The 14,723-nt window shown below is 48.5% G+C and overlaps 1 protein-coding gene across 1 annotated transcript in view; it reads right to left on the bottom strand.

Annotated features, from left to right (window-relative positions):
* LOC147712353 (olfactory receptor 10A4-like) overlaps positions 1 to 14,723 on the bottom strand; it is a 93,580-nt gene that overhangs the window by 11,724 nt on the left and 67,133 nt on the right. The gene's annotated exons all lie outside the window — the stretch shown is intronic.

The following is a 14,723-nucleotide window of genomic DNA, read 5'->3' as shown; positions in this document are numbered from 1 at the left end:
CTGCAGCCTCCTTGTGCAAGGAGTCCTCCAGATGAAGATTCAGATCACCCAGTACAAGAAGCCTACTCCGCCTAACCGCCAGGTGGGCAATCCCTAGTTGAAGACTCGTACTAAAATTGCCAAGCCCTCCAGGAGGACGGTAGATAAGGATCCCAGTAATGGAGGACTTAGGGCCTATCTTCAACCCAAAAAGACGTGCCTCGCAGTTATTTACTGCTAGTGGTTCTAAGCTGCATAGGGTATCTTGCTAATAATTGCTATCCCGCCTCCCCTTCCCGTTGCTCTGTCTATCCTGGCTATAGGGTAGCCAGGGGGAAGGGCCTCTACTATGTCCGGGTCTGAGTTAGATCCCAGCCATGTCTCTGTCAGGAACAGTACATCGAGCCGTTCGTCTGTCAATAGCTGCCAAATCTGGATACTATGCCTGCCTAGGGACCTGCAGTTCAATAGACCACCCAGGAGCGTCTTATTGCCAATTCCACAGTCCGGCTCTTTACTTCCCCTAAAGGGGCAGTGTATGCAGCTTCTCAGCTGCAATGCCCCCATGGAGTGTTTGCATTCCTTAATTACCAGTGGACAAAGTTGTAACAGTTCATCTCTCCCGTAGTAAGTGCGATCTTGCTTAGTTTGAGCAGGGGTTTTAGCCCCGGCCCCCGGTCGGCCGCGGACAGGCGCAGATGGGCTTGCCTTTGGCGCGCCTTCGGCGCCGCTGACCCACCCTCATTAAGTAGGGAGCGGAGAGGGGCAACTAGAGCGCTGACCTGTCTGCAGTGAGCCCGGAAGTGCTGGGCTCCTCCTCACCCTCCGCATCAAATGCCCACAATGGACGCGGCGGAACGGAGCGGTAGTGCAGTAGGTAAGTGACCCCACCGGGCTCTCAAATCAGCCCCTATGATGTACAGTCAATAGCGTGAGTTTAGAATTTAAAATTAGAGCACAGTGATTTTTTTTAAAAGCTAGCAGTAATCGCTAACGCAGTGAAATTAAAACAGCAGTAATGGCTTTAGCAACCACGCTCTTGAATCAGCGCCAAGCAATATCATTCACAGCGTTCACAAGAGGATTGAGCCTGCCTCTGCCACCGGCAAGCTCGTCTCCACCCTACACTCTACACTTTCTCAATAATCAAATTCACAACACTACCCTAACCCTCAAACACTACAGTACCCTACACTACTCATACACCACTACACTACCCTAAACCCTAAACCCTAAAACACTACCCCTACTTGTCCTTCCCTCTTTCCCCAGTCCTGTCCCCACAATCTTACACTACTCTGCATAACCCCCAACACTACCCTACACTATACAAATACTGCACCTCTACCCTCTACCCTACATCCTAAATCACTACCCCCTGCACGGCCCTCCCCCTTCCCCCATTTCGCATCCTACACACAAACACTACTCTCCTCATCCCCCTGACACCACCCTACACTACACAAACACCACATCACTACCCTGAACCCTAAATCACTACCCCCTGCACCCCCCCTGCACAACCCTCCCCCTACCCCCAGTCCTGTCCCATACACTACCCTTCTCGACCCCCGAAATTACCCTAAACCCAAATACACTTCTCTACACTACACAACACTACCCTAAAACCTAAACCACTACACCCTGCGCGATCTCTCTCTCCCCAGTCCTGTCCCAACTCCCATACATTACCCTTCACGACCCAGACACTACCCTAAACCCAAATACACTACTCTACACTACTCTACACTACACAACACAACCCTAAAACCTAAAAGTCTCCCTGCATGATCCTAAAAACTACACTGCCCCACTTACCTCTCTCCCCTTGTGGTGCCTCTCTTCACCTTCAAGCGTGGTTCCTCTCTTCTTATACTTCCGGTCGTCAGAGTCGCACTGCGTTATCTGTAAACGGAAGCGCCTCAAAATCAAAACAACAAAGTGGATAGCCTGCGAAGAAACCTATTTGTGAAGTAATGGTATTTGCGTACTAGTAGCATGCATACTAAAAGCATGCCAAGTAATCATACCTGCGAAGTAAAAAATGCGTAGAAACGGTAATGGGCAGTTCAAGCTGCGAAGTAAGGGTTGAATACCCCTTAAAACATCTTTCAAGTGTAATTTCCAATTGGGAAAATATAGAGATTTGAAGTTTGGCGTCTAAATCAGAACTGTGATGGAACCAAGGACCTTCTGCCTGGAAGAAGAGCTGATGTGCTGCAGGGGGAACTGACACTTTGTTAAGTGCTTTGCTGTGTTGGCCTGCTGCATGCGTCTTCTTCCCGGAGAGAGAGAAGGACTAGATCTGTTCTATACATCCTTGAACCTGAGTTTCTCCAAGGACTTGTTGGTTTGCCTCCTCTTCTCTGAAGTCTCAGGGTCACATAAGACATCTTGCAACTCTGCTGGTGTTGCTGGGCTCTGCCATGTTTGAGTCCTACCCTTGGCTGAGGTGTGCCCTCCTGTCCTTGGCCTCAGAAGTAGGTGCTGTAGCTGTTTTCTACAAAAAATAATGCAGTGACACCTTTGTGCTGATCAGAACCGACTCACAGCTCTCCAATGCAGTGCTGATTCGACTACAACTCGGGTCCCAACTCCGAGGTTCGACAAAAAGGCAGCACTGATCCGAAGAAAACACTGCGAGTCTCGACTTCAACACAGCACCGATCCTTCAATATCGACTGCTAAGCTTGACTCTGACGCATCTAACGAGAACTTTAGCAATGTTTTTATCATGAGATCCTTGTTTCCACCATCTTTGTTCAGGTGTAAATAACTTCACATAGTGTTTGCTCATGATTATCCATTTCCCAATCAGTGGAGAGGCAAGCATACAGGAAGTAAGCCATTGTGGTCAAAAATCTCGTAAGATATGAGCGCCCATCCAGTTTCCGTAAGTCGTGCTCTGAATGGCACCAGCTCATGAAAATATGGCATACATTGAATTGAATTGAATTGAAGAGGTTCTTGTATAGCGCATGGCTACTCGAAAGCATCCCAGCGCTTGATGTTGAACAGAAGGGATAGACAAGGATCTGAAGTATGGGAGCTAACTCATCTATGTCTTGGGAAACAGTGCTGTTTTAAGTCTTTTTCGAAATGCCAGCAAGCTGGGTTCTAGACGAAGTGAGAGCGGGAGGGCATTGCACAACCTTGCTGCATTTCGCGAGAAGAGGCGGTCCCCAGATCGGGCTCTGTTGGTCCCGGGTATTGTGAGGAGGTTTTGCTGGTTTCACAGCTCCTGAAGACATTTCTGCTTGAACCATGTCTTGCATGAGAAAAAATTTGAGCTCAGTGTAGGTGTAAGGAAAATAGGAAATTATGCACTCTGTGGGGAGGATAATAATCAGGATCTACGTGAGATTACACTTGTGTAATACAATTTACAGATATGACTTATCACAAAGCATCTGTTGAAAACAACAGCCTACAACATGGCTGACACTTTGACTTCTGATCTTTAGGCTCATGCTCTTTGATATAAGGGGTGTCAAGAAGTATTCTAAAAATCCATATTTACTGTGATTTGTACTAGATTAATTTGGGCATCTGATCATGGATACCATTGATAATGTAAACCATTGCCTCAGCATAATTGTTATTGTTCCTACCATGTTTTGTTTCTTATGCTAACCATGCCTAAAGGATGTCTTTCTATGATGTTTAGAGCCTCTTCTTCACATCTTGGCTTGAAATTTGAGAACCTATTGATCAGCTTGTGTTCTCAGCCTAAACTATTTATATTTTTGTAAAAACTAAAGATCATCTCTCCTTCCCTTCTTATGATCTCAGACCCCTGTACTGAGTACCCCCTCTATCCTCCCAAAACCATCTGATCTCTCTTAAAAGCCTGTTTGCAAAACACTATATATTTGTGCCTCCTCCTTTGCTTAGCAACGCTTATTTGTTTGCAGATTTACATTGCGGACTGAGCAGAGTGTCACATGACGGACTGAAGTACTTCATTTGCTCATGAAGGAGGGCTGTGGGCAACTGTTTCTGTGGGCTTCCAGGTCAAAATTCTAGAGCCCCTTTATAAAGGATCGAAGCCTGTTTTTATACATATCAACATTTACCATTAGCTGCAGGACAGGTATGTATAAGTGATCATGTCCAATGTGGAAATGATGGTGATTGGAGAAGCACACAGATGCACACTACAGTTTGGATAGTCACTGATCGACTACAAAACGAGAAATCTCTAGGTTGAAAAGTCTCTGATATCACATTCTGCCCTGCAGTCTGCTAAAGGTTTGTCACTTCAGCTATGCATGCATGGGAAGTTACTCCCTGAGCATGGGCCAGAACATAGATCCTATCAGATATGTAGAACCGTCAAATCAGTACTGGTATAATGTTTAAAAACAGGTGTAAATTGTAAAGCATATTCAATATAAGGTTGTATCCCAATAACATAGCTGCCGTCAGCAAACTGCAAGCCCACCCTCATGCGCTGATGGTAACCTGCCCACTCACATTGCCTCTTTGATCATTTGACCCTGGTGCTAAGTATTTTCTTAACAGACAGATCTCTGTTTAACATGGTTTTCAATAAATGGCAGTTCATTGTTTATGTAGACCTTTATGTAGGGAAAAATGTGCTAGATTCCGTTTATGGATCCCTTCTGAGGACCCAGACTGGGGGTTTCAGCCTCGGAGTCTGATGCATGTTCCAACTGTAGTGCAGTGAAATGATTTTTGTTGTGTTGTAGTACCTACGCTACCACCTGGGCCCTTTCTCTGGCCTCTGTACCCTCCGCCGGGTGACCGCAGATTTCCTTCCACATCTTTTGGTCAATTTTTCTCATGCCCAGGGGTTGGCCAGAGGACCTCTGTCTTACTGGATGGGAGCCCCCTTTGACTGTACCCATCTCCAGGCCTCCTCTGAAGTTTGGAAGAAATGTGCTTTGTCTTCCTCCACAACACAGTATAGTGGGGAAGAGAAGGGTGTACCTCATGCCAATTGTTCTCAACTGCTGCTCTCTGGATCCATAGGAGTTACGGTGCTTTTGTACCTCCTCCATATATTTCTGGTATGCCATGATTGTCGCGTCCTCGTAGCACCAGGGGCCTTTCGTATGAAAAAGTTGAAGGATAAGTTCCCTGCCATGATAATGAAGGAATCTGGCAATTACAGGTTGCGGTGCGCTCCCGGAGGCATAGGGTGCCCTGGTAGGCAATGCACACTCTCTAAAGAAAAATACTTAGGAAGCTGACAAGCCAGAACATTGTCTGTTAGCTACTTCTCGAGAAAAAGCTCCATGTTAGGACCTTCTGACTGTTGCAGTATTTCCAACAAGTGGATGTTGTTACGCCTGGTTCGGCTCTCCACGTCTTTCGCCCGCCGACTTTTGTTCCTTTACTTCTGTTTGTAAGTCTTGCAGCTGGCTCTACATCTCCTTGACCGTGGGGCACATTGAGTTCAGCATTGACTCAGTGTTGTCTAAGCGATCCACCAGTTTTTGGTGGTCTACCCACAGCTGTTTTACCTCTATGGTTATTGAGTCAATTTTCACCTCTAGAGTGGATTTGGTGTCCTGTATCGCCAAAAGGATTCGCTCAAGTTGTCCTATATGTTTTTCCAGTGAGGACTCCAACTAGCTCAGCAGCATGTCACCTGATGAATGGGCCATGAGCATATTAGCTACAGACCTGGATGGCAGTGATGCTACCTTTGGTTCCTTGGATTAGACCATTGCAGAAGGCATCAGGAGCAGCAGCCTCCCCACCTCCGTGATCGGCGTGGGGGAACCTCCTACAACACCCGATAGGTCATGTTCGTAGTACGCATTGACCAAGTGTGCTGCGCACTTACGAAGCTGTGGTCCCTCAGATCGTTGTACCTTCCTTGTAGTATAGCCAGGAGCCTCTACCTCTATGAGGCCCTCTCTCAGCCTCGCTTGGGTTCAACGCTGTCTGGGCAGTGACTACCAGTCTCGACCCAAATAGGGCTTTGGGCCACTCAAGTGCCTCTGGTATCTGCTCCTCCTCCATATGGAGCACCGTGAGTTCTGTTTCACCCCCAGGCCTCTGAGATTGTCACTTTCAGCGCAAGGAACTTGGGCGGGGGCCAGCCTGCCCTGTCCACCGCACACTCACTTGCCTCACAAGGAGTGCGGGTGTCCTGCAAGCACCTCATGGCCCGCACCCTCCAGCTGTACCTGTTCGGGGTGCAGGTCAATAGAGGGAGTCCACCTCGTTCACCTCCACGTCTGTCCACTCTGTCTGGTATGCCAGTCAGGAGGGGCCCACCCTTCCATCTCCCATGCCACTGGCCCTACCAGGTAGAGTCCCGGACTGCAGAATTCCTCTCTTCACCTGCGTCACTCGCGCTTGCTTGATCTGCCGGCGGCATATGGGAACCACTGCATCTCTTAAGCGGTCCCCAATGTCGCCGCCCCACACCTGCACACCACTTTCAGAGCCTGCCACATGCACGGATTCTAAACCAGGAATCGCCCAGAGCAACCCTGAGCCCTAGTCTCTAATGTGGGCATCCAGCCATCGTCTCTGACATCTGGGGCTGATTTCAGCTGGTGCGCTGGCTCCTTGTTGACAGCAGAGCCCACCTATGCAGTCCTCTACGTTCTTGCTAGAGATGGACTGGGTGTGTGGTGGATTATGCGGGATAATGAAAGGGGCTGCTGGTGGAACTCCTTACACTGTGTCCACGGTGAACTCAATCTTAGCCACGTCTCCCACATATGCACTTTATAAATACTTTATACATCTTCATCATCATATAGCAATGTTCAAGAACACCTTTCCAAACTGTTTATCTCTCACCACCCAACCAGATGTTTATGACCAGACTTACAAAACTAGCTTTAACTTCTAGGATAAGAAAAATACTTTATCCCTTGGAACTTCTTCCTTCTAATGTTTCATGTGAAGTCTAACTTTAATAAACCAATACAAAGCATAAAGAATTGTATTTACTCTAAAGATTAGAATACATTGAAATGTTCTGTCTGGTTTACGTCTTTGCTCTGCCAGCTCAATGGATCTCTGTGAAGTAACCTTGGATTTAGTAGTACATTACAAAAGCAATAAATGGATGATATTGATTATCTCTCCAATGGCACTATGTTAAAATTTCACTGTAATGCCCAAAGCCTGATCCACTTTTCTCCAGTCACGCAGTATATTGATTACACAAAAGGAAAGGTCTTCTAATCTTTCAGCAGTGTGGAGGAGGCACTGGATGGAAAATATCTATTTCATGTGTGATCCTTTAACAACCCATGAAGCAGATTCGCAATAAAAACTTGTGGGGGCCAGATTTAGATTTGGCTGGTAATAGAAAATCTGACTATAGAGAAATGATTACATCATTTTTATAAGGCTCGCATATTGGTAAATCCAGCAGCTGAATTATTCCTCCTAGTACAGTGAATGTAATTATTCTCAGGGGAGGTTCCTCAGAGAGAGAAGTGAGCACAGCTGTCCAAAAGGAGAGGATTTTCCATTATCGATGTACTCTAAATCAGGTTCCTAACCATGGAATTCACCAGTAAATGTATTTCTGTCAACAAAAGATTGGCATTCCTTGGTGCAATTAATTTCTAGTGTATTGTCAATTTAATGGAAACTTACTATATGCTAATAGATTACAACAAAGACAAATGACCTACATTAAAGGTATAATATCCATTTTTGTCATAATATCGGTAATATTTGGTGACAGAAAGTATGAGAAAAAAGTCCCCCCCCCCCCCCCCCCCCCACACACTCCCCAATCTGGCTTAAGGGTTAGAGCGGCCAACCCTGAAGCTGGTGAATCAGGTTCAAGTCTCGGGTGAGGCTCAAACGTCCTGTGATTCTGGGCAAATCACTTAACCTCCCCGTGCCTAAAAATGGATGTGTCCCTCTGTAATGCAACCGGGGCTCATGTAAAGCGCTCTGATGTCTTCGGGTCGAGTTTGCGCTATATAAAAAATGCACACAAATTTATTGCGCTCTGTTCATTGACTCAAAATGGACATTGGACTTTACCCTGTGGTGGCCCAAGATCAAGAAGAAACATGTTTGCCTAGCAAAGTGACACTCAAAGCACGGCCTCGGTGCCACATGCGGCCCCCAATAGAACAACTGCACTGGGCTGCTGTTTGTTTGATAGGCAGTAACATTTAGAAATATGTTAAATAAACGGCAAGCGTTTATGTACACTAGCTGAAGTAAAAGAGAAGAAGCAAATAAGGTGTCCTGCGTCAATTAAATTTAGAAACGCATTATTTTTTACAAAACATTTTGCAACAAAAGTGCAAAAATACGATAAAGGCTCTTCAAAATAAAAATAAAAATTGTATGTATAAACATTCATGCCTCCACCCACCCTGACAACAATGTCAAAAGTGAACTAAGAGGCAAGTCAGTTGTCACACAAAACGGTCTGCGTGGTTTGGGTTGGGTATTATACATGGACACCCATTATAGTTCATACAATTAAACGCAAGAGAAGGTTGCTAGGATAGCGCCCACCTTAACCCCTCACCTCACAAATCCCCACTCCCACCATGCTGGCTTCAATGCGGCCCACGGGCACACCACAGACCACACTTTGCGGCCCCTGAGAGAATGTTTAGGAGTACTCATGGCCTAGCAGATGGACTTTACAAACCCTACTTCCGGTTAACACATTAGATTTTCTCTTTCTGCTGGCCCTGCAGCTTGGCTTCGAATGCAAGATCGCGTAAACTTGTCTACATCACATTTCTCCTTCAGGCAGAATTCTATTTTAACAGTACCTTGGTGTGCTTTGTCGGTCAGTAGCATCAGGTAGTTACCTGCCTGCCAAGCAAGATCCACAGAGTTACCAGACCTTTGCCACTTGAAAATAGCTCTCGTCAGGAAACAACAGCTTAGACACATTTAGGCATATTCTCAAGAACGTTTGATAACCATCGCAAAATGCACCATAAAAGCAGAGTAAATAAACGGTGAGATGACAACGTGCTAGCAAAACCCCACAGCTGTGACGCAGAACAAAAGACCATTGTCCAAATCAGATAGGCAATTCCCCACAAACAGCCACAATGTACATCGACATGCATTCAGTATGTAACCTGCACCAATGCGGAAACAAACATGGTACACACCGTGAAACTGCATCACCCCCTCAGATTGCAGAGGGACAAATAACCCCCCCTACACACCGATGTGCCATGTCCATGATCAAACAAGAATGAAAGCATGGACTAATGTAGGTTCAGTGACTCCCCCTTACGTACATGTTGCCCATGTTGTGGGACTCGAGACACAAGGTGCATCCCTGCATCATGGCGGCACATATCAGTTCATAAAAGAATCCCTGTTGTCACTTGTGGGCCACATATGACAGCCAAAATGGAATGATTTTGGACACATGTGAAACGCTGAAGAGTGGGAAACCTTAACAACTGTGACACACAGAACTGACAGTCCAAATATGTGACACCAGAAACAGCTTCACTGCACAGAGGTGACCCAGCCAGTCACACCCACACTTGTCTGAGTGAAGTGCCTGTAGAGATGAGTGACATGCATGCAGGGAATGTGTATCGGAATGCTTTTATTAGCAAATGCAGTGCTTGTGGTCAGTCAATGTACTGTCCCATGACTGCTAAGGACCCACACAATGTGACGTCAACCAGAGAAGCAATTGTCAATGATGTAGTTTCTACGGGCTATTCCTGCTGCGGCTGCAGTTGGGTGTGGTCCACCTGACTCATCTTCATCATCATCGTCTAGTGCATCTGGCACTTGTATCCATGGGCCTTGCTGCGTACACATATGTTGTGTAACACACAACAAGCAATGATCATCTTGCACATGAGTTCTGGGCTGTACAGGAGCTTACCACCTGTGACATTCAGGCACCTGAAACGTGACTTGAACACACCAAATGTGCGCTCCGTGATGCCCCTGGTGCATTTGTGGGCCACATTGTACTGCCTCTGGGGTTGTGTGTTCAGGGCTAGGGAGGGGTGTCATCATCTAAGCGCAGACTGCATATCCTTGGTCACCTGTAACAGTGCAGAGAGACATGAGTCACCACTATGTACTGCATGATGTGTTGGAAGGATCACTGGCTCATTGGTGTGTGATATTTGTGACCTAGTGATTTCTGATTGACATGTACTGCATGTTGCACATGAGCTGCATCACTGTGTACTACGTAGCCTCACTGCTGCACCTCCCCCGAGTACATTCACTAGTGTGCGCAGCGCGATTACATCACATGCACCCCTACGGCACACCATTGACATGCCTGTCTGCGCATGTCTACAAGCCTGAGTACGACACAGTGATGATGCTGCGCAGAATGTGGCCGGCCACATGTGTGTAGGCCAATTGCAAGGACAGGTCTGTCACAGATGTAGAGCACCTGCCTGGCTGCACTCGACATGCAGTTGAGGGTACATCATTAACTCATGCTGCACTAATAGCGACACACACAACAGTTGGCATGTGTGATCCCTGACCCAGAGCTTGCATGCCCTCCCCCATGTACACCTTCGGCCAACCACTTCACACTGGGGGCATGTCACATAGCAACATTGTCAATTGTGGGACGGGTGGTGCAGACACTACAACAGAGACACCCGCATCAGCCACATCCTTGGCAAGGCCCACGCTGAACGGCACCCAGATCCACGTGTGGAGGATCCACACCTCTACGCAGTACTGTTGTACGCCTGTCCACCAGATTACGCACACATGAAGATACGACACGGTTAAATGTCCCAGGTCTACACCATTGCCTGCTGTGACATGGTTGCGCACGCTGTACACAGCACAATGTAATGTTGAATGGCCCCGGTCCCTCATGCATACATAATGACCACACGGACACACTGAGTGACTTTGTGGGACTAGCTATGGGCACGTGCGTCCGGCCCCTTTCATTACCAGGGTTGCAGCTCCAGTGACGCCTGTGCTGGATGGGTGTTGGGTAGTGTAAGCCACCAGTCAGGGGTTGGGTGGTGCTGGCAACAACCACAACAGTGAGCAGACAATTAGCAGCACAAGGTACGGACATCATGTGTCCCTGACTTGAGCAGCACAGAGTTTGTGGCCCCGGATGCACAGCGGCCGGCACAGGCACACAGCCACGGGATGGTGACTTGCGGTGCACTGAGGTAGGGCCACATGAGCTGAGCGTGTACATGTCCAAGGGGGATATCGCAAAGGGTTGCGGAGGACAGTCGAAGGTGTCCCTCTAAGGCATGATGCAGAAGGCAGAAGCAAGCAGGAACAGGCAAAAGGCGGAGTTGAATGCTACAGACTCCACTTTTCCACATTGTCAGTATCAGCTACATGTATAAGAAGACAACCTCCAGCCCATGTGCCCAGACGCCACCGATGTACAAACAGAGATCGAACATGAATTTCAGGGCACACACTCAGGGGCACCAGAGCTGGAAGGGGGTGCAGCCTGCGATGAGGTCTGTACGATGACATTGGCTCTGACATGTAGAGGGCAAAACTCAGTTCAAAATGTGTGACTTACTCCACCGCAGTGTGTGCCAGATCCAGCGGTCATCAGGGGCCCACTGCCACGTGTGGTAGGCATGTGCTGCACAGAGCCAGTGGCACCAGTACAGTTGTTGGTAGCGTTACATCACCTCCGTAAAGGTGAGCCTTTTCACCTCCGAACTGAAGCGCGTCTTCCCCTTACTTATCTCCTTGCATACTGTGACATGTACACTGCCATGAAGATATCAAGACTCAGTTCCAAAATGCGACCTAGTTGGCTGCAGTGTCGGACGGAGGCAGCAGTCAGCGCGGGGTAACCGCTGTCCAGCCATCTCCTCCTGGATCTCTAACACACAACGTTGGAATAGCATTTGTATTAGATTTGTGGGTGACATATGTAGTGGCACTAGAGCTGAGCATGTGTTTAGCCAGCGACGATGCCGTGTCCTGCTGGTGGTGGACTGCATTGGATTGGTGTGAGGCCTGCAGGACCGCTGTGTAGGCCGAAGGCCGCAGTCAACAAGTGTCCACAGTCACGTTTGGTGCGAGTCCTATGCACAGCCTTGGTGGCACCACATTGAAGGGAGTATAGTGACATAACCTCAGCCTTAAAAAATGTTCTCTGCCATTGTGTAATCAAGACTCAGTTCCAAATGTGTGTCCTACTTGTCCGCTGTGTATGCTGGTGGAGTACGTCAGCGAGAATGAAGTTCTGCAGGCCTGTGTCGCTGAGGCCGTGATGGACCGAGGAAGCTGCTAAGGTCGTGGGCCTCGGGCCCAGAGCTTGCACGGGCATGTGGTGACCCTCTCCGACACACGCTAGTGTCGGCAGTTGGGCTTTGCGGCCTGAGTGCGCAGGGGTGGGCAAGACGGGCTCAGGGACCAGCGGCCCGGGGTGCAGCAGGCGCACAGGATCGCAGGCAACCCCGCTCACGGTGTCGGCCTCGTGGCTGGGTGAGAGGCACCGCCCTAGCAGGCACGTTGGGCATTCCGGAAGAGAACCACGCCCAGAGCTACGTGCTTTTTATTTACGCTCTTACGCTGGCATGGTGTACGCCAGGCCAGCCCACTCTGCTCCCGCTTACAGGGGGGGGGGACGTAACAAGCTACATTTCCACAATCTTCCCCACTGACTGGGGTGACATGGTTGCGTCCACTGTCCACTATACTTGAAACACCAGCGGTGTGTGTCGACATGGACATGTGTGTGGTCGGCATATTGCAGTCTGGCCAGCACATCCACGCCACACTTGGCATTGTGTACATGCTTATTCATGGGTCACTTGCCTCCTTCGCACATGCCTGATTCCCACCTCTCCCCAAAAAACTGCTATTGTGTGGCTGAGGTGCCATGCCGTTGATGGCTTGTGTATATGGCTAGCCCAGGTTCCCACAGTAAGTTGTGCTGAGTTGTCTGGTGGGTGGGCATGTTGTTTGTTGTAAGTGAGTTTGTAACGTGTGCATTCCCAGAGTTGTGAGTTGCATGATTGTGAAGTTGAGGTGTGTGGTGTGTTCATTTGGTACTTACCAACTAGCAGTGCTGTTCCGTAGGTGCCATCCTAGAAGCGCAAAGTTGATGATGGACTGTCGGAAGATGAAGGAATCATGCACGCTGCCTGGGTAGTTCGTGACGACATTGGTGAAGAGTCCCCGGTGGTCCACTAAAGCCTGCACATTGATGGAATGCATGTGCTTTCAGTTGCGGTAATTGTGTGCAGTGTCAGCAGGGGGCACAAGTAGGACATGTGTACAGTCTATTGCCCCCAAAACATGCGGTAATCCAGCTATGGCGTGAAGCCTTGCTTGGTCTCCAGCTGTTCCTGCGCACTGTGGGGGAAGTATAGGTACTGGGGTACCAAGCTGATGATGGCATCCAGGACAGTTGTGAGGTACTTTGATAGGGCTGGCTGTGAGACTCCTCTGACTCTGGTGGTTGTTCGTTGGAAGGTACCAGAGACCAACAGATGCAGCACAGCCAGCAGCTTTGAGAGATGTTGGTTGTCTGCTGTGTTGGTACCGTCAGCCTGTGGGCAATGATGTTCAGGATGTGGAGGATGGTTGTCCTTTTGAGCCTGTAGTGGGCAATGACATACTCTGGTGTCATGTCTGTGAGGCTGGTGCGTCTTCTGAAGGTCCGCGGTCTGTGTCTGCCATGCCTCTGTGGTGGCCCGTGGGGGTGGTGCAGGACAGGTCCGGGGGATGATGGCGGTCCTGGGGGTGGTGGCGGTGGATGTTGTTGGCCTATTGGGGCTCCGAGCTGCATGATCAGTAGCTCCATGACATCAGTTGTTCTTCAGTTGCAGCTATGGGCTGGGCTCCCTTTTGTGGTGCACGCTGCCGTCCGGTTTTGCACCAGGTCAGTGCAGGTATTAGTTTCTTGCTGCTAACGCACCTTATCGCATGTTTTGTGGTGGTATCGCTGATCTGGCTGGTCGTTGAGAAGGCGACGTAGTGGTGTTGCTCTTGTATTCCCATGTCTCGCAATCTTTTTTTGCACCATAATTATTGTGCTCCGTAGTAGATCTTATGTCTAATTTCCTTTATCAGGTTTATCCTCAAATTACTAGGTCTGTCTTTCCCTGCCATCAAGTGTTATCTCTCTGTTTGTCTATTTATCGCTATCCATTTTTCAGCCTTGTTCTCTCTCTCTCTTACCTTTAGGTCTTTAACTCTTCTTTCTTATAAGCCACTAGATCTCTCAAATATCACTCTTTTGCATCCAGCTCTCCCATGTACCTTTCCATTGCTTGTCTCTCCACATACGAGGTCTCAGACACACCCTTATACTCTGAGGTCTTTAACACTCTTCTATGGTCCCTAAAGTCTCATCTCCCTCTCTCTCCTTGTCTGTGTACCGCCAGCTCTTGTGCAGGTGCGGCCGGCACAGGTAAGAGTGGTGGGGCAGTGGACAGTGGGCAGGGAGGGGTGGGCCAGTTGGTGTGGAGGCGCGGGGCATTTGGGTGGGGCAGGGGGAAGTCGACAGATGACGGGATGGGTGCAATTAAATAAACAAATTATTAAAAGCACTTACCTTTTTCTTGCCGCATCGCCGCAAGCGCAAGGTGAGTGGTTTTATTTATTTTTTCACCCCTGCCCCGCCCCACCAGCCACGCCTGCACTTGTGCCTCTTTCTCTTCTGCTGCCTATACGTTTTGCTCCTGCATTCCCATATATCATTCTTTTTCCTCTCCTGCAGTCCCATTCTTATTCCACTCTTTCACTGCCTGTGCTCTAGTCTCACCAATTTCTCCTATATTCGGGTCACAACTCTTCATTTCCTTTTCTGA

The sequence above is a fragment of the Lissotriton vulgaris genome, chromosome 5 (assembly GCF_964263255.1).
Source record: "Lissotriton vulgaris chromosome 5, aLisVul1.2, whole genome shotgun sequence".
Lineage (NCBI taxonomy): Eukaryota > Metazoa > Chordata > Amphibia > Caudata > Salamandridae > Lissotriton > Lissotriton vulgaris.
This window is presented reverse-complemented; position numbering and strand designations above follow the sequence as displayed.